Genomic DNA, 17,726 nt, shown 5'->3' on the forward strand with positions numbered 1-17,726 from the left:
CTTCTCTGGGAGCTATGGATCACATCATTATTAGTGTTTTGGAACTTACACCTACCTACTTAACCGTGCACATTTCCATAATGTTTATATCTGTACATTCTGTATCGATAGAATCTATATATCCTCTTTGCAAAGGTTTCAGGAATACTGTGTCTGAGAAAACTCAGGAGGACAAAAGATGTCAGGTTCTGGAAATGTTTGTTAAATGACTGTCAGCTTGACAAGTTTTAAAATTACCTAGGAGACAACCTTCTGGATATATATCTGTGAGGGTATTTCTAGGGAGGCTTAGCAGAGGTGAATCCTCATGTTTAGGGAATGTGGGCTGCCAACTCAGGATGAATACAAAGGAGAGAGTAGGAAGGTACCAGCCTTCATCTGCTTCCTGAATCTCCTACCCAGTGACCCAAGGTTCATGGGAAGGGTTTTGATTAGAAAAAAAAAAAAAAAAGGAACTTTTTTATTGCTAAGAATGATTATCCTTAACATAAAAATAAGGCAAAAAACCTGTTCATTGTAGTAATGATGTGTTATTTAACAGGCCTAGCCCACGCTCTTTTAATAACAAACCGGGAAGAAGCTGTGGGCCGGCTTACAGATTTTGTGTTTGTGGAGAGAGGAGAATGATTACACTGAACAGGAAGGATGAGCTGTGATTGTGTTGCCCTGTGGGATGTTAATTCACTGGATGCCTAATCTAGCAGCACCTCTCTGACATTCATGCTCTGTAGGCAACCATTCATTCAAATGCTGTGGGGCATCTTTGCTCCCTGAGTCCCTGCATCAGTACTCAAGTTACATAAAACCTTAACAAGGCTTCATCCTATGTTAGACAAAGAGACATGTATTTACATCTTTTCCTTCCTTCCTTCCTTCCTTCCTTCCTTCCTTCCTTCCTTCCTTCCTTCCTTCCTTCCTTCCTTTCTCCCTCCCTCCCTCCCTCCCTCTCTTCCTCTCTTTCTTTCTTTTGGAGAGGGGGGTTGTGGATTTTCAAGACAGGTTACCTCTGTCTGTCCTGGAACTTGCTCTGTAGATTAGGCTGGCCTTGAACTCAGAGATCAAAGGGTATACAGAAGGCATGTACCACCACGCCCAGCAATGTGCATTTAACTTTAAACCTTTTTCTTTGACATCATGAAGTGTTTAAGTGAAAAAAAAAAACCATTTAAATTAACATTATATATGACATATAGTTAAATTAATATATTGTAATATAGAAGGTGGACTTTTATATCCTATACCCAAAAGCTGAAATATTTTAAGTTGAACAAAGCCTGTTCTGTATAGTCCCTGTTTTTTGTTTGTTTGTTTTCAAGACAGGGTTTCTCTGTGTAGTTTTGGTGCCTGTCCTGGATCTTGCTCTGTAGACCAGGCTGGCCTCGAACTCACAGATATCATATCCACCTAGCTCTGCCTCCCCAAGTGCTGGAATTAAAGGCGTGTGCCACCACCGCCCAGCTATAGTCCCTGTTTTTAATCATATATGTTGGGACACACATGCCGGAAGAAAGGGTCTTCTGACAGTGTAGCCTGGGGAGGTAGGAGGCAAGACTTCCTGGGTTGATGGAGGGCCAACAGTCAGAACTCAGAAGCTGGGCACTGTCCTACAGGTGGAGAGGATGGTGGTGGTGTTCTGAATTGGAGAGATCTGATTGAGATCATCTGAACTGGGCAGCAGTGCGCTGGAAAATACATGTAAGACCAGCGGGGAAAATGGAAGCAGGACCCACTGAGAGAGCTTAACCGTGCAGAATGACAGAATGGAGAAACAAAGTCAAACCAAAGCAAAGTCAGCCAGAACTGATAGAGATCACATTTGCAAGTTCCGTCAGGGTGAAAAGGTGCTTCACCTCCACACTCCGTCCTGAAGGCCCGACTCAAAGAGTGGGGGTGCTGTCAACCGAGGCAGGAGCCCAAACTGTGGAGCAGGTTCCTTACACAAGGTCTGTGTCAGGAATGGTGGGGCCAACGGACATTGCTCTTTTAAATGACTGTTGTTCCTTTAAGATCCTGCCCTCCCCCTTAACCCAGCCAGGCCCCTGCTGGGTTTCCGTGCCCTAATTTACAGTTAGCAGCAGAGCTTCTGAGCATGCGCTCAGGAAAGAGCCGGACTAATTAAAGCTCTCCTGAGGTTCAAGGTACTGCATCTGTGGCTCTCAGCGATGAGTTCCATTTTGAGCACACATTTCCCACCTCTGACCTTCGGTCCCCCAACTCATTTTTTTTTTCCTGAAGTCTTTTTCTACCACAATTTTATAATACCTGTATCTTTTGTTTATAAATCAGGAACAATACACATTGTTTTTTTTAAATAATTAAAACATTTGAACAACATTTAGAATATAGTGTCTACCAAGCACCCTTCGCTCCATGAAAGGAAAGAAAAAGATCAACTTGGAAGCAAATGCGATCCATCATTATCTTCCTCACCTGTGAACCTGTGCCCCTAAACACTGGCCTGCCTTTTGAATCACTGGTAATTTGTGTCCCAGGTGACAACTTAAGTTTGGTGTGTGAGATAACAGAGTAGTGTTTGGTAAGTCTTCTAGCCAGCTCCATGTACCCAGGGGTACAACTGTCTGTCTGTCTTTCATCAGAAGAATCCTTTCCTCTGCAAAAAGACCCTTCATTCACAGTGAGCTAACACTGTGTTGTGAGTGTGCCACAGCAACTTACCTTAATAAAGACAGCCAGTATACACGTGTCTATGTCAACAGTAAAATGACAAAAAAAAAAAACCATATAGCATAAATGATAGGAATGAACAGGTCCCAAGGGAGCCAGCAGTATTTCCAGACAGATGTCTAGGAGGAAAAGACAAGAAAACAGGGAAGAAGAAAACAGGATTCACAATGGGGCAGATGCCTCTGTCTTCTCGGCTCTTGAAGCAACAATTTTCATTCACAAACAACTGTCAAGTAGGTGAAAAAAAAAAAACCATTAAAACAGACCCCTAATTAATATGGAGAAATTGGCCATTTTCCGGTTTCTAGCCTTAGTGGTAAAATCAGAGTATAAACAGAGCTATGCTGAGATTCGGGAGGTTAAAGGAGAGAGATGAAATATGAGGGAAATTAGCCATTAATTATGCTTGAATTTAGATAGTAGAGTGTTTTGCTTGCTAAGAGTCTAATTTTACATGTTGTCCAAGAGGCACGGAGCCTAGATAATAGGGCATTCATTTAATTCAACAGATTCGTCCCTGAGTGCCCGTCCTTAATGAAAACGTCAGTGGTGCTGCCGTCTCCATGCTTGCTGCTGCTGCTGCTGCTGCTGCTGCTGTTTCTTGCATCAAAGAGTTCTATAACTAGGGGAAAGAGACTGAAATGATGAATTTGCTATACTCATGGGCTCAATACATTGAAGTTATGATTCAATTGAACGGATGAAAATTTGCCCTGTATAGAAACAAATGCTTCACAGTTTCCCAGTATTCAAATATGGAGACTTACTGGAATTACCCCAAACCAGCACAGCTGGGGGAGTATTGCACAGGGTGAAAATAACCCACATATCGCTGGGCTGACCACCATTGGTTTATAAATCGAGAACAGCAATTTTTGTTGCTTTTGGGAAACAGAAAGTTCTGTAGATTTCCAAGGATGAAGTTTACTATGCTTGGTCTACTCAGGCTCAAAAGTAAGGTGTCATGATTCTGAAAATCTCCCACGTTTTCCCATCATTGCAGCATTGCTGGTCGTCCACTCAGTGAAGAGCTCCTCTGCTCTGGTACTAACAAAAGTGTTCAAGCAGGTACAGTGCTTTCCTTGTTGAGCTCCCTCAGACTCCTGGGGAGGACCTCAGACTCCTGGGGAGGACCTCTTCTTCCTGATAGTGCTGAATGGGATGGCAGGGAGAGAGCAAGGAGGAGGAAGAGGAAGTTGTAGCTTAGGAGAACTACAAACTTGCTCTGTTATCTAAACACGAAATCAGCCCCAAATCAAAACAGCGACCCAAGCAGATTGCAGAGGAGGATGGTTGGTACCTATTAAGTCTTCCTGGTCCAATGGCTCTTTACCCTAGGGTTATCTGCCACAGAAGAATGAAGTGGGAGCTTCTCTCCCTGTGGTGAAAGTCACACTATAAAGTTATATTAATGCACAAATTCACAAGGAGAATTTACATGATTTTCAGAACCAAATTAATCCTTAATTCACTACCATACAGCTATTTGAGCCAAAAGATCTTGTTGCATTTTAAACAATATAAACTCATCCTCTCTCTCAGTCTTCATTTACATAAGAAGGGCAACTTGCTCTCAGCCAAATGGAGCAAATCAAGTCCTCCTGGCCTTCTCTCTCTCAACAAACAACTTTTACTAGTCTCAGTGTCCTTTTCCAGTCCTACAGAAAATCGGCCACAGCCAAGATTCTTTCTTTATTGAATTTTTCTCCAGACAGTATATTTTGATTATGCTTTTCCCCTCCCCAAATTCTTCCCAGATCTTCCCTAGCCACCCAGCATTATCTTTTCTCTATCTCTCTTTTAAACAAACAAACAAGAAGAAACACATGCACAGACCCACACAAAAATGGAAATCAAACAAGCAAAAGACCAATAAGAGAAAAAAATGTATAAACAAAGCAAAATGAGACAAGAAGTCTACATTAGTACCATTGAGTTTGTTTTGTGTTGGCCAACTACTGGGCATGAGGCCTGGCCTGGAATAGGGTTAATATACCCAGGGAGACTCCACTGGAGAAAACGGACTTTTCCCTTTGCCAGCAGGTATCATCCACATCCCTCTCTCAGTGCTGGGACTCCATCTGTCTTGAACCTGTACAGGCCTCGTAGGTGTTACCAGTCCTTGTGAGTTCATATGAGCATCAGCCCTGCTGTGTCTGGAAAACACTTTTCTTGGAGTCAACCCTCACCTTTGGTTCTTGAAGTCTTTCTGCCTCCTCTTCTGCACAGATCCCTGAGCTTTGAATGGAGGGCTTTGATGAAGACATCACACTTAGGATTGAATGCTCCAAAGTCTCGTACTCTATGCACATTGTCCAGCTGCAGGCTCTGTGTTAATTTCCATGCACTGCAAGAAGCTTCTCTAGTAAGGTCTGAGCCAGGCACCACTCTATGGGCTCGTCATTAGGAACCATTTTATCATTGTGTTCCTATGACAGAATAATAGTATTGGGCTACCACCAACTAGTCTCAGGTTCTTGGCCACTTTAGCAGTGTCAGGTATGAATTCCAGGTCATGGGGTGGGCCTTAAATCCACCAGAAAGTGGTTGGTGATTCTCATGACATTTGTGCCCCTATTTCAGTGATATGTCTTGAAGGCAAGTCACTGTTGTGGGTCAAAGGGTTTATAGCTGGAGACACTGATTATTTTGACGATTTCTCCTCTGATAGCACGCAGAGTACCTCCCAGTACCATGAGTATCAGTCGGTAGGGGTGAAGCTTCTAGTTAGACACCAGCTGGACTTCTCCGTATTTGATGACATACGTGTTGTCTTCAGCAGTAAACGGCCAAGACTCTTCTCCACCTTTCTCTTAGTCCCCCAGACCTTTTGCAAATCTATGAAAGTAATAGGCTTTTTCAGAAAAAAGCAAGGGCACAGGACAGAGTGCTTTTGGACATAGCAACATAATCCGAATGCCATATTTTTAACCTCTTCTTGGTACTTATTAGTATGTGTGTGCATGCACAGCCCACATGTGGAGGTCAGAGCGTGACCTGTAAGCATCAGTTCTCTCCTTCCACACATGGATTCCTAGGATCAAGCTCAGTTGGTCAGGCTTGGAAGCAAGCACCTATACCAGCTGGGCCTCATTGGCCTGGAGGAATTCCATATTTTTAAGCAATCACTGAGTCTAACCCCACATTACAAACAAATGTAAGTCTGGGGTCTGGAAGACGGCTTAGTCATTAGAATCCCTGCCCTGCAAGCCTGAGAGACCTGAGTTTGGATCCCTAGCACCCATGTAAAAGCCAGGTATGACAGTTAAACTCGAGAAGGGAAGAGGGGTACACACGTGCATGAGCACCGTTACATATACATACATCACACACACACACACACACACACACACACACACACACACACACACACACAGGGGTAAGGCTAACGGAGGTTACATAAGATGCTCAGATGGCTAGTGAACATATGGAAAGTCTCACAACAAAACAGTGAATAAGACTAATATCAAAAATGTGTGTCGCCACCAGCATGTACTACCACAGACCACTCTCAAAAACAAGCTGCCGTCTGTGGACGCTTTAGTACACGTTAGCTTGGTATCCTTGTCTTCTGATTTCTTTGTCAGGAGAACCAATGTTTTTGTTTTTGGTTTTTTGGTTTTTCGAGACAGGGTTTCTCTGTGTAGTTTTGGTGCCTGTCCTGGATCTTGCTCTGTAGACCAGGCTGGCCTTGAACTCACAGAGATCCCCCGGCTCTGCCTCCCGAGTGCTGAGATTAAAGGCGTGCGCCACCACTGCACGGTGAGAATCAATGTTTTGTGTCCCCAGTTCTACAATGACTTTAGGGTTCTGACTTAGGCAAAATAAGGGCTTTGCCATGTCTCCTCAGCCGGAAGCCCTAGCTGGGCACACATACTTCAACAATGCAACTCCAGACACAAGCACGGGCAGAGTTCTTGCCTGTTGTGTTTGAAGCCGAAGAATGGAATTGTGTTTGTCAGTGTCCGTGGAGGGTTTTTCCTTATGTAATGGCCATCCCACCTCTGACCTGGAAAGGGGCTACACCTTCTGACCTGTTTATTAGAAGTCCAGTGTATGGTTAGTTAGGATTCCCACCTCCCTAAATACGCTATAATCCACTAAATGCTATTCAGTCCCTTTGTTTTACTGTGTGTAGCACTTTGTGCAGGCAGAGTACTCAATGTTTCCACTGGAGACACTGTTACCAGCAGATGATGATGGATGATGAACTTTGGGGCTGGGCTGCAAATGACGAAGTCTGAGCCTCTCTGTTCGATGACATGCCCCTAATAAGGTGGGGTTTGCCACTTTCAGTGTCCTGGTGACCATCTTTCTCTGTCATCTTTCCATGATGGATATGTTGTCTGTTGAGGATGTAATGACAGCTAAGTGGGGGGAGGGAGTAAGGAAGGTGATATTTTAGCCACAAAATGACTGTGGCATAAAACAAAATTGTAGCAATGATAATTAGAGATAGTCGAAGTAAGTCATTTGTTTTTATGTTTTATTTTTCTCTCAGCTCTTTTCAGCTGTATTTCTGGGGTAGAACCAAAACAAATAAAAACCAAAAATGTAGTCTGTTGCAAGGAAATGGTTGTCTCTTAAAACAACATATAATGGAAAGATATTGGCTCCATGTTAATTTTGTTTTTAATTTGTTAGATATTAAGACGCAAGCTGATAACTAAACATCACTTGAACAGAGAGGTTTTTCATGTAATGAAGTGGCTTGCACAGGGGGAGGACAGTCTGAGAGAGACAGTCTGCTTGTTGTCAAGTGTAGAAGGGTAAGATGAATTTATCCCCAGAGCTCTTTGCTGGCCCTGCCAACAGGTGCCCAGCTGGCACTGGATATAAGCATGACAGCTTGACGCATTCAACTGAGACCCATGTTTCCATTTTCCTTCAACGAGGGAGTAGCTGAAAACATGACCTCTAATCCCCTTACTGCATGGAGGACATACAGAAGTAAATGAGTTTCCCGTTAAAGGTTCTGAATAGGCATATCTCCAGTAATTTTGAATTTTAAAGTTTAACTGTAGAATAGGTTGAGGGTCCCTTCTCTGAAATACTTGGGATTAGAAATGTTTCAGGATTTCTGTTTATTTTGTTTTGTTTTTTCCAGATTCAGGAATATATGCATACATGATGGAATGTTTTGGGATGGGACCCAAATAGACCCATGAAGTCTATTTGTGTTTCATATACACGTCACACACAGTCTGGTGTTATTTTATAATATCCTGATTGTAATTTGACCAGCCTGCCTTATAAGGTCAAGTATAGGATTATCTATTAGTGATTTTATGCCCATGCTGAAAAAGGTTCTGGATTTTGGAGCAATTGGAGACACTCAACCTGTAGTGACACCTTGTGAACTAAAGTGACTCATGGATCCTGAGTTCTTAACCATGTGAACAAACCCAGAAAAGCTGACAGTCTGAGAGATTTCAAATTTGGGGATTTCATTTTTGGATTAAGGTCCAAGTTTATGTATCTTTAAATGAGACCTGTGTTCTGGGATGCAATCCATACACCATTGAGAGAAGATTTAACCCTTCTCTGTGAACTTTAATTTGTTTAACTTGACCTAAACCCAGCATTGCTGCCATAGGCTCACGAATAATTCAAATGCGCCTTTGAACGCGAATATTTTCTTTCCAGTTGATATTCCTCTTTCTACTCTCTTCTACCCCAGTAAGCTCCCAGACGATCATTTAGCGCAGGAACGAGCTGGTGAGGTGGCTCTGAGGGTAAAGGTGCCTGCAGCACAGACTGACAGCCTGAGTTTGATCCCCAGAACCCACGTGAAGGTGAAAGAGGAGAAACGCCTCCACAAAACTCCCCTTTGACCCCTCCACACATGCCGTGGTGCATGCATGCACACAGTAAAGGAAGTAAGAACTAGGGCCGATTGTGGTGGCGTACACCTTTAATCCCAGCACTCAGGAGGCCAGGGCAGATCCCTGAGAGTTCCAGGACAGCGTGCTCTCCATAGCAACTTCAAGGCCAGCCAGAGTTCCAAACTGATACCTTGTCCCAAACAAACAAGCAAATGCAATTTAAATCAGGGGGGAAAAGACACTATGATTAGCAGTCCAGAGAACCTGCACTAGTTTGGGTGGGTCAGATAAGATGGAGTAATTAGACACATGAGCCTTAATTACCTTGATGTTCTAGACACCACAGGACAGAGGCTGCCTATAAGCCAGACCGTGGCCCTGGTGTGCGGAAGTCTTACAAGCTCTGGGAAACAAGGAAAGCAGAAGTGTATCTACACTTGTCTCATAATCACACCTGCTATCACATGTGTCAGGTCATTTTAAACATGTAGCTATATTCCTCTCGGTAATTTTTAAAAATATTTATACATTAAAACAAACTCAAAATTACCTGCAATAAAGTATCTTACAGAAAAGGGGGTATAGGGCTAGCATCTCTCTCTCTCTCTCTCTCTCTCTCTCTCTCTCTCTCTCTCTCTCTCTCTCTCTCTCTCTGTGTGTGTGTGTGTGTGTGTGTGTGTGTGTATGTATGTATGTAGCATGGTGTTACTGAAAAAGTATCACTTCTATTTTCCTTTTTATGCTTACCATTTCTTGTCATATCTATGTTTTCCTTTAAATATGTGTTGTGTTCATAACTGGTTTGAAGTCCTTCTTTGCCGTTGTACTATTTCTACCATCTTTTCATTTCCGGATTTGTTTCATGATTTTTTATTGTCCTTTAGAAATGTATTTTTCCTTTTTTGTCATCTTTCTTAAAAGGAGGTAGATTTCGTTCATTTGGCCATCAATTTACTAGTCTCTCAGCCTGAGCCATGGGAAGCTTGTTTTGAGCTTGGTTGAAATTTAACCCATTACCAACTGCCCTCCTCCAAAAGCATAACTCGACTGAAGTTTCTAGAGAATCGCCCAGTATTCAGTTAGGGTGTGTGGACTTCTGACACTGTCATCTACAATATGATACTGTCATCTACAAATGTGCCGGGCCACATACTATCCTGGATGCATGTGGCCCCCAGATAGCAGGTCAACCCTCCCTAGAATTGCATTTTCTGAGATCCTAGTGATGCCTTCCAGGCTTCTTGTTAGGTGACATCTTGGTGGTGGCCTTTGACACTGTTCACCAACCATCCCTACCCTTTTGGAACGCTTTTCTTGTGCTGTCCATTCTATGGCATTCTCTTTGTTTCCCTCTTACCTCCATGGATACTTTATATTTCTTTCACCCCATCTTTAGATACTCCTCAGAGCTTTCATTTCAAGCTTCTTCTCCTTTTGCTGTTTTCTCTATAGAGCTAATGTTCGTGGCTTCTTCCAACACTCCTTATACACTGTAAACAAACAAACAACTCGATGCATATTGAAGGTTTGTGTATTGTGAATGAGTGTATGTGTGTTCTGTGTGTTGGGAGTATATGCCTTATTAGTGTGTTGTGAGTGCACATGTATTCTTCGGTCCCCGGCTTCTCTTCCAAGCCCCACCCCTACCATTACCACCTCCAGTTACCATCTTACTTCCTCACTGTCTCTTTCTTCTTGGATACCAAGCACAGCATATGATAACTGACCTCCTGCCTCTGGACCATCTGGTCCTGCATCTATCTGCTCCTGCTCTCAGCTTCTTGACTCTCTGTCTTGGATTTGGTGTTCTATGCTTCCTCCTGCTGCTCTGCTGTGTGGACTCCACAGAACTCTGAATACCCTTTGTCCTGGATAGTTTTATGCCAACTTGGCACAAGCTATAGTCATCAGAAAGGATGAAGCCTCAATTAAGAAAATGCCTCTGTGTAGTTCTTTTTTTTTTTTTTTTAACTCTTTGGGGGCCCATCACCCAGTTCCCAAATATATACATGGAGACTTATTCATACTTATGAATGCCCAGCCTTAGCTTGGCTTGTTTCTAGCCAGCTTTTCTTAACATAAATTATCCCATCTATCTTTTGTCTCTGGGCTTATACCTTTCTATATACCTTTCTTCCCTTCTTACTCCATGGCTGTTTGTGTGGCTGTGCGGCTGCCCCTGGTGTCCTCCTCTCCTCCTTTTCTCGCTCTTCTCTCTTCTCTTTTGAGCCTAGATTTCTCCTCCTATTTATTCTCTCTGTCTTCAGCCCCTCCTATCCCTCTCCTGCCTCGCTATTGGCCATTCAGCTCTTTATTAGACTAATCCAGTGTTTTAGACAGGCAGAGTAACACAGCTTTACAGAGTTAAACAAATGCAACATAAAAGAATGCAACACATCTTTGTGTCATTAAACAAATATTCCACAACATAAATGAATGTAACACATCATAAACTAATATTCCACAGTATTTCCCCCTTTTTGTCTAAATAAAAATGGAGGTTTTAATTTTAACATAGTAAAAATATACAACAAAACAGTTATCAAGAATTACATTCACAATATTCAGTCCATTTATATTTAGCAAATTCAGAGAAAATACTCCATTATCTATCTTATAATAGTAATTCCAAAGTTTTATACCTAATTTACTTTCTATCATAACTAAGGAAAACTATAATTCTAACTATTTAGTCTTTAACTCCATCACAGAACTCAGAAGAATGTAATATTACCTAATAACAGAGACATCTGGCTGCCTGGACAGTCACCTAAAGTTCCTCTGCAATGTTGGGGCATCCATCTTCAGCCTATAGACCTAGAACATCTGGCAGACTTTTCAGTGAAGCAGGAATTTTGAAGGACTGTCCTGCCTTGTATTGGAAAAAACCATCAGTCACTTTCCTCTGTGTCCTGCAAAATGTCTGGCAGACTCTTCTGTGAAACAGGAATCTTGAAGGACGGTCCTGCCTTGTCTTGGCAAAGTTCCACAGTCTTTTTCTCTTGTGTCCTGATTGTCCAGTTTGTACAGCATACTGTCAGCAGTCAAGGCAAGAGCAGATTCTTGCCCAAATGGCTAGCCTTGCCACGTTGAAAGCAAACTCCAAATGGAGTTTCTTCAATGCTCATCATCCTTTTATGAAGTAAATTGGTCCTGCCAGGAGCAGATGTGTCTCATTGTCCTGAAAAACCTTGGGTCATTAAACATCTTAAGTGCCATATTTTGTGGGTCTTTGAAGCATTTGAAAATCTGTCTAAAATATACCTGTTTAACCTTGAAAACATACCTAATATGATTACAAGTTTGATTACTATAGATTAACTACTAACCTCATTCCTTAATTGTACATTGCATTTTTAAATGAGTTGCATAAGCACAATACCCCAAACAAGAGTAGAAACATGTATACAGTATAACAAAAAGTATAACTTTAAATTTGTATCAATACACCAAAATCCATGCCAATGCAAAATATCTGAGATTAATAGTTGTCTTTTTGTCCTATATTCCTCTAAACAATAACAAACATGCATAACCCACCTAATAACCAACAACCACTCACCCCACTTCTTGGGAATGTGGGCATCATCTTCTGTAGACTGCTTCATGTTGTCTGTGGGTGAAGACATCTTTAGGAGACCCTGAGAAAATTGAGATAATGGCCATGTCCTGGGAAGACCAGCTGTAACCTTTGTTGATATATATCACCTGTCAAGATTCAGGAGGTCTCCCCCATCAAACCTGATCCATATTAACCTGGAAGGAATCCATGGCCTCTTGTTTCCTGTGGACACAAAAGCAAAACCTCTTCCCCAAAGCATTTTTGACTTCCATTTGGCAAATACATTTTTTTTGGCTTCCATTTTAAAGTCAAAGCATTCTTAAAATAACTAGGCTGGTTTATTTCATCAGTCACTCTTTCAATCCCATGTCTCTTAGCAGCTGTCATTTGTTTAACAGCAATCAAAAAATTCAAGATAAATACAACAACATACAGGATCCAGACTCCCTATGTATTTCTCATCTCTATGTGGCTTATTCCTTTTTTTTATATTACTTCAATTCTCTCTTTAAAGGCTTTATTATTTTTAAACTACTTCTTTCTTTCTATGACTGTCTATATTCTTTCTCAAGCCTATCTATGCACATTGTTAATCATACTGCAAACTCTTCAGAGTTTTTTTCCATCTGGACCTCTTAACTACATACCTCTAGTCTTTTTTGACTGCATGAGCCTTTAAACTGATAAGCGGCACAACTAGGACCTCCTCCATGGATTTGAGCTGGCTCTGCCCACTTCTTGGTTCTTTGAGAACCAAGCCTAAAGATCCTGGGCCCAGGCGAGGTAGGTGACCAAGAACCGCATTCAACCCCCCAGCTCTGGAATGCCAGAGCCCTGCACTATGGCAGGTGTTTTTTTACTTAGACTTTTTGTTTCTACTTAGCATGGAAAAGGCTGTTTAAGTGCTCTGCAGTATGACAGTTTCTTAAAAGATCCATATCCTTTTTTTTTTTTTTTTTCAGCTTTCTCAGGCCCTACATGAAATTCAAACCTCATGCTGGTACACCAAATTTTTTTTTTTCTCTTTGCTCTTTGGGGACCTACTGTCCAGCTCCCATATAATCACATGGAGACTTATTCTTACTTATGAATACTTGACCTTAGCTTGACTTGTTTCTAGCCAGCTTTCCTAACTTAAATTAACCTGTTTCTCCTCTTCTACATTTTGCCTCTTGACTTTTTATCTTTCTTTATTCTACATCTTTCTTCTCTTCTTACTCTGTGGCTGGCTGTGTGGCTGGGTGTCTGTGTGACTGGGTGACTGGCCCCTGGCATTCTCCTCTCCTTCTCCTTTTCTTGCCCCTCCTCTTCTCTTTCCTCAAGCCTAGATTTCTCTTCCTACTTATTCTTTCTGCCTGGCAACCCCGCCTATCCCTCTCCCACCTAGCTATTGGCTGTTCAGCTCTTTATTAGACAAATCAAGTGGTTTAGACAGGCAAAGTAACACAGCTTTACAGAGTTAAACAGATGCAGTATAAAAGAATACAACACATCTTTGTGTCATTAAACAAATATCCCACAGCATAAATGAATGTGACACATTTTAAACTAATATTCCACAACACCTCTGTAAGATGGGCTGTAGGCAAGTCTGGGTAATTTCTTAATTAGCGATTGATGGGAGAGGGCCCAGGTCATTGTGGGTGATGCCATCCCTGGGCTGGTGGTCCTGGGTTCTATAAGAAAGCAGGCTGAGGAAGCCATGAGGAACAAGTTAGTAAGTAGCACCCCTCCATGGCCTCTGCATCAGCTCCTGCCTCCAGGTTCCTGCATAAGTTCCTGTGCTGACTTCCTTCAATGATGAACTATTAAAGTTCTAGAAGTGTAAGACAAACAAACCCTTTCCTCCCCAGGTTTCTTTGGTTGTGGTGAGCATTTCTTCATACATTGGCTACTTGTATTTCTTCTGCTGCTAAGTGTTCAGATCACTTGCCGCTATTTTATTGGCCTTGTTCTGGATATACAAGTGCCACTTCCAAGGAGCCTCTTCCTCTCTGTCCTGGCACTTCTCCCAGTTAGTTATGTTGTACCTATCTCCTTGACTGCTCAGTAAATAGGACAAGAACCGAATCTACTGCATCCACTGTTGTGTTGCCTGGTATCTGACATGGTGCCTAAGGCACAGTTGAAACTCACCATGAAGTCACTGAATATTTGTGATACATTTTTAATATGTTAAAATGGTCTAATATTTAAAAATGTTAACATTTGCTGATGGTTTTACTAATCATATGTTATACCACACATAGCTGAAAAAAATAACCTGGAATGTTTTGAATGTGATAGTGATCTGTCACATGAATTTGTCACATGTAGAAGTAAATTTGAAGTGGAGCTTGGTTAGAGCTCACTACAGAAGGCCCGGGCTTTGAGAGAGGGGAAGAAAGAGAGCGCAGGTGTAGAGAATGGGGTAAGAGATATGAGAATGCGAAGGAGCAAATGCCACAAGGGTGTGGAACCCTTTCACCAGTGTTCTCTGGAGAACTTAGACGTTTTATAGTCTATGTTTTTTTTTTTTTTTTTTTTTTTTTGGTTTTTCGAGACAGGGTTTCTCTGTGTAGCTTTGCGCCTTTCCTGGAACTCACTTGGTAGCCCAGGCTGGCCTCGAACTCACAGAGATCCGCCTGGCTCTGCCTCCCGAGTGCTGGGATTAAAGGCGTGCGCCACGACCGCCCGGCTATAGTCTATGTTTTAAGCCTGGAAATTTTTATACGTTTGAGGCAAAAACAAAACAAAACTATTATATTTCAAAGTGAATTTAGCCAAGTCACTGGGGCCCCATATTAGTTTTCTTATTGGTGACACCTGGGGATGTAGCCTTGAACACACAGTCCCTGAGGGGAACAGTCAACACACAAATGCTAGCAAGGTCCCAGCAATGGGCAAACCCTGCCTGAAAGAATCGTCATGAGTCAACCAGCTAAGCTGTAGGGTAGGGCTGCCTGGACCCCTGGGAGCTCACCCGCCAAATTATGCAGCAGGTGCCCGGGAAGGGACCCAGATGAGGCCCTGCTGGGTTTCTATCTTACTTTGACTCCCTCCCTCCTCACTGTCTTCCTATTTCTCCCTTTTGGACGATGAATGCACACTCTGTGGCCACCCCGCCATTGCATCTTGGTGTATAACCTGTTTCATTTTTATGGGAACTCATGGCTCACTTTGTCTTGTGAGCGATGCTGGGAAATGGAAGACTTTAGAGACTGAATGCATTTTGCAATGTGAGATGTTAGACAGGAGCCTTGGAGAGCAGGGGCAGAATGGTATACTTGGAATGTAGAATGTGTTCCAAAGATTCACAGTAAAGACTTGATTGGCACAGTGGTGCGGTGGAGAGGCGGTGGACCGTTCAGGAGGTAGAACTGTGGGAAATGCCTTTCAAAGAGAATTATGAGACATCCACTCCTTCCATTTTCTCTTTTGCTCTCTGGCTATGAGGTGAATAGCTTCACTTCACCATGTGCCTCTACAGTGGCCTCTGGTACCCCAAATAGAGAACCACAAACAGAGAATCTGCTTGATCATGGTCTTGAGCCCCTAAAACTATAGCCAAAACAAACCTATAAAAAGGCAGTTGTTTCAGGTATTCTGTAGGAAGCAAGGAAAGAGACGCACTTACCTAATATCCCGAGGTCTCCACTGAGCTTTGGCTTCATGCCCATGGTCTTATGCATCACTCAGGTAGGGTCTGTGGCAGGGACCCTGAGCCTGCAGTATGCTACCTGGCCTCTCCTCTTACCCTCTGAAATCTCTGGAGAAGCCCCGCTGACTCCATAACTGTTGCAGACTGCATGCCTACAGTAAGACGAGCATCAGGTGTGTGAAGCCAAGGTCTGCCACTGGTGCTGCTGTTCCTGGGCCTGACTGAACCACAGCTGCTGTGGCTTCTGAGTATCCCAGAAAAATGATTCCTGAGGTGGTCCTGGGCATGCAGGGCATCCTGGGGCTCTTTTATGAAAGGGTTCTGTCCTAACAAGTCTTTGAAACAAGGGCTGGGTTGAATCCCAGCATGTGTGAGACTCTGGGTTCAATCCTCAGTTTTTGGGGAGAGGGGAGCTTTCAAAACCCTAACACTGTTGTCCCTTTGAGTCTGTGTGGGTAGGATGGCCTTGGAGAGTTTTGTGAGGGACTCTCTGCATCTTTCCTACTGTTTCTACCATAGATCACTTGCCTGCTTTTTATCTCTTCTAGAACTTGCATCCCTTCTTGGACACATCTTTCATGTGCGCTGCTTTTGGTCAAGGGTCAATTTTTGAAAGTCCTTCCTCTTGGCTCCTCTTTGATCCAAATTTTCACTGTGAAATTGGCTAAAAAGCAGCCAGTAAGGCTCCAGCTGTAGCCTGAATGCATGACCATCTTGAATTTCTCTTCATCTGAAAAACTGGCCCGTGCCTTTAGTCTCAGTCTCCCAGAGAGTATCAAGGTATTGTGGTTTGAATTGGATGTTTCCCCTCACTGACTCATGTTTTGGATACTTGGTCCCCAGCTGGTAGGGCTCGTTTGGAAGGTTCTGGAAAATGTGGGAAGTTGGGTCTAGTTGTAGTAAATAGTTCACTGGGGATGAGTCCTTGGGGGTACATTGTCCCTGGCCAGTTTCTTATGTTTCTCTGCTTTCTGTTTTTCATGATGTTGATAGCTGTCCTCTGTCACAGGCTACCACTGCTGAGATGTTCTGCTCAACTCTATGGGGCAAATCACTTGAGCCGTGAGCCACACAAACCCTTCCTCCCTTTAAGTTGTTTCTATGAAGTGTTCTCTTAGGGTTACTGTTGCTCTGATGAAACTTCGTGACCAAAAACAACTTGGGGTTTATTCTGCTCACACTTCCAGGTTACAGTCCATCACTGAGGGAAGCCAGGGCAGGAACCTGGAGGCAGGAACTGATGCAGAGACCACGGAGAACTGTTGCTTACTGACTTGCTCCCTATGGCTTGCTCAGCCTGTTTTATTATAGCACCCAGAACCACCAATCCAGGGGTGGAACCACCCATCATGGGCGGGGCCCTCCCTCCATCAATCACTAAGAAAATGCCCTACATGCTTGTCTACATCCTGATCTTGTGGAAGCATTTTATCAATTGAGGGTCCCTCCCTATGGATGACTAGAAATTGTGTCAAATTAACATAATACTGGCCAGTGCAAATCTTTTAGTAACTGCAATGCAAAAGTCATTCAGACACAAGGCATGAAGAAACTGTGTGCAATTATTTTTTAAAATTGTTTTTATTTTATGTGTATATTTTGCCTGTGTGTATGTGTGTGCACCACTTGTGTGTCTGATGAAGCCAGAAGGTGTCCAATCCCATGGAAATGGAGTTATAGATGGTTATAAAACACCATGTGGGTGCTGGGAACCAAACCTAAGTTCTCTGCAAGAGCAGCAAGTACTCTTAACCGCTGGGCCATCTCACTAGCCCTGCATACAACTTTTCCCCCCAACAGTATAAGGATGCTCTCTACTCTGATTCTCAGTACAGTCCTTATTTCCATTTCAGATTTCATCTGCCTCTTCTACAAGTCCACATTCCCGTTAGAACTTTGGTTTTCTAAGCTAGCATCAGAATTACTCATTAGGTTCTGATTATCCCATTTTAGCCTTCTTCTAGCTTGCTCCTCAACGCTTTTCCAAAATCTTCCTCAAAACCAGTGTTAAAGG

This window comes from Peromyscus californicus, unplaced genomic scaffold, assembly GCF_007827085.1.
Source record: "Peromyscus californicus insignis strain IS unplaced genomic scaffold, ASM782708v3 Scaffold_9__1_contigs__length_137607984, whole genome shotgun sequence".
Lineage (NCBI taxonomy): Eukaryota > Metazoa > Chordata > Mammalia > Rodentia > Cricetidae > Peromyscus > Peromyscus californicus.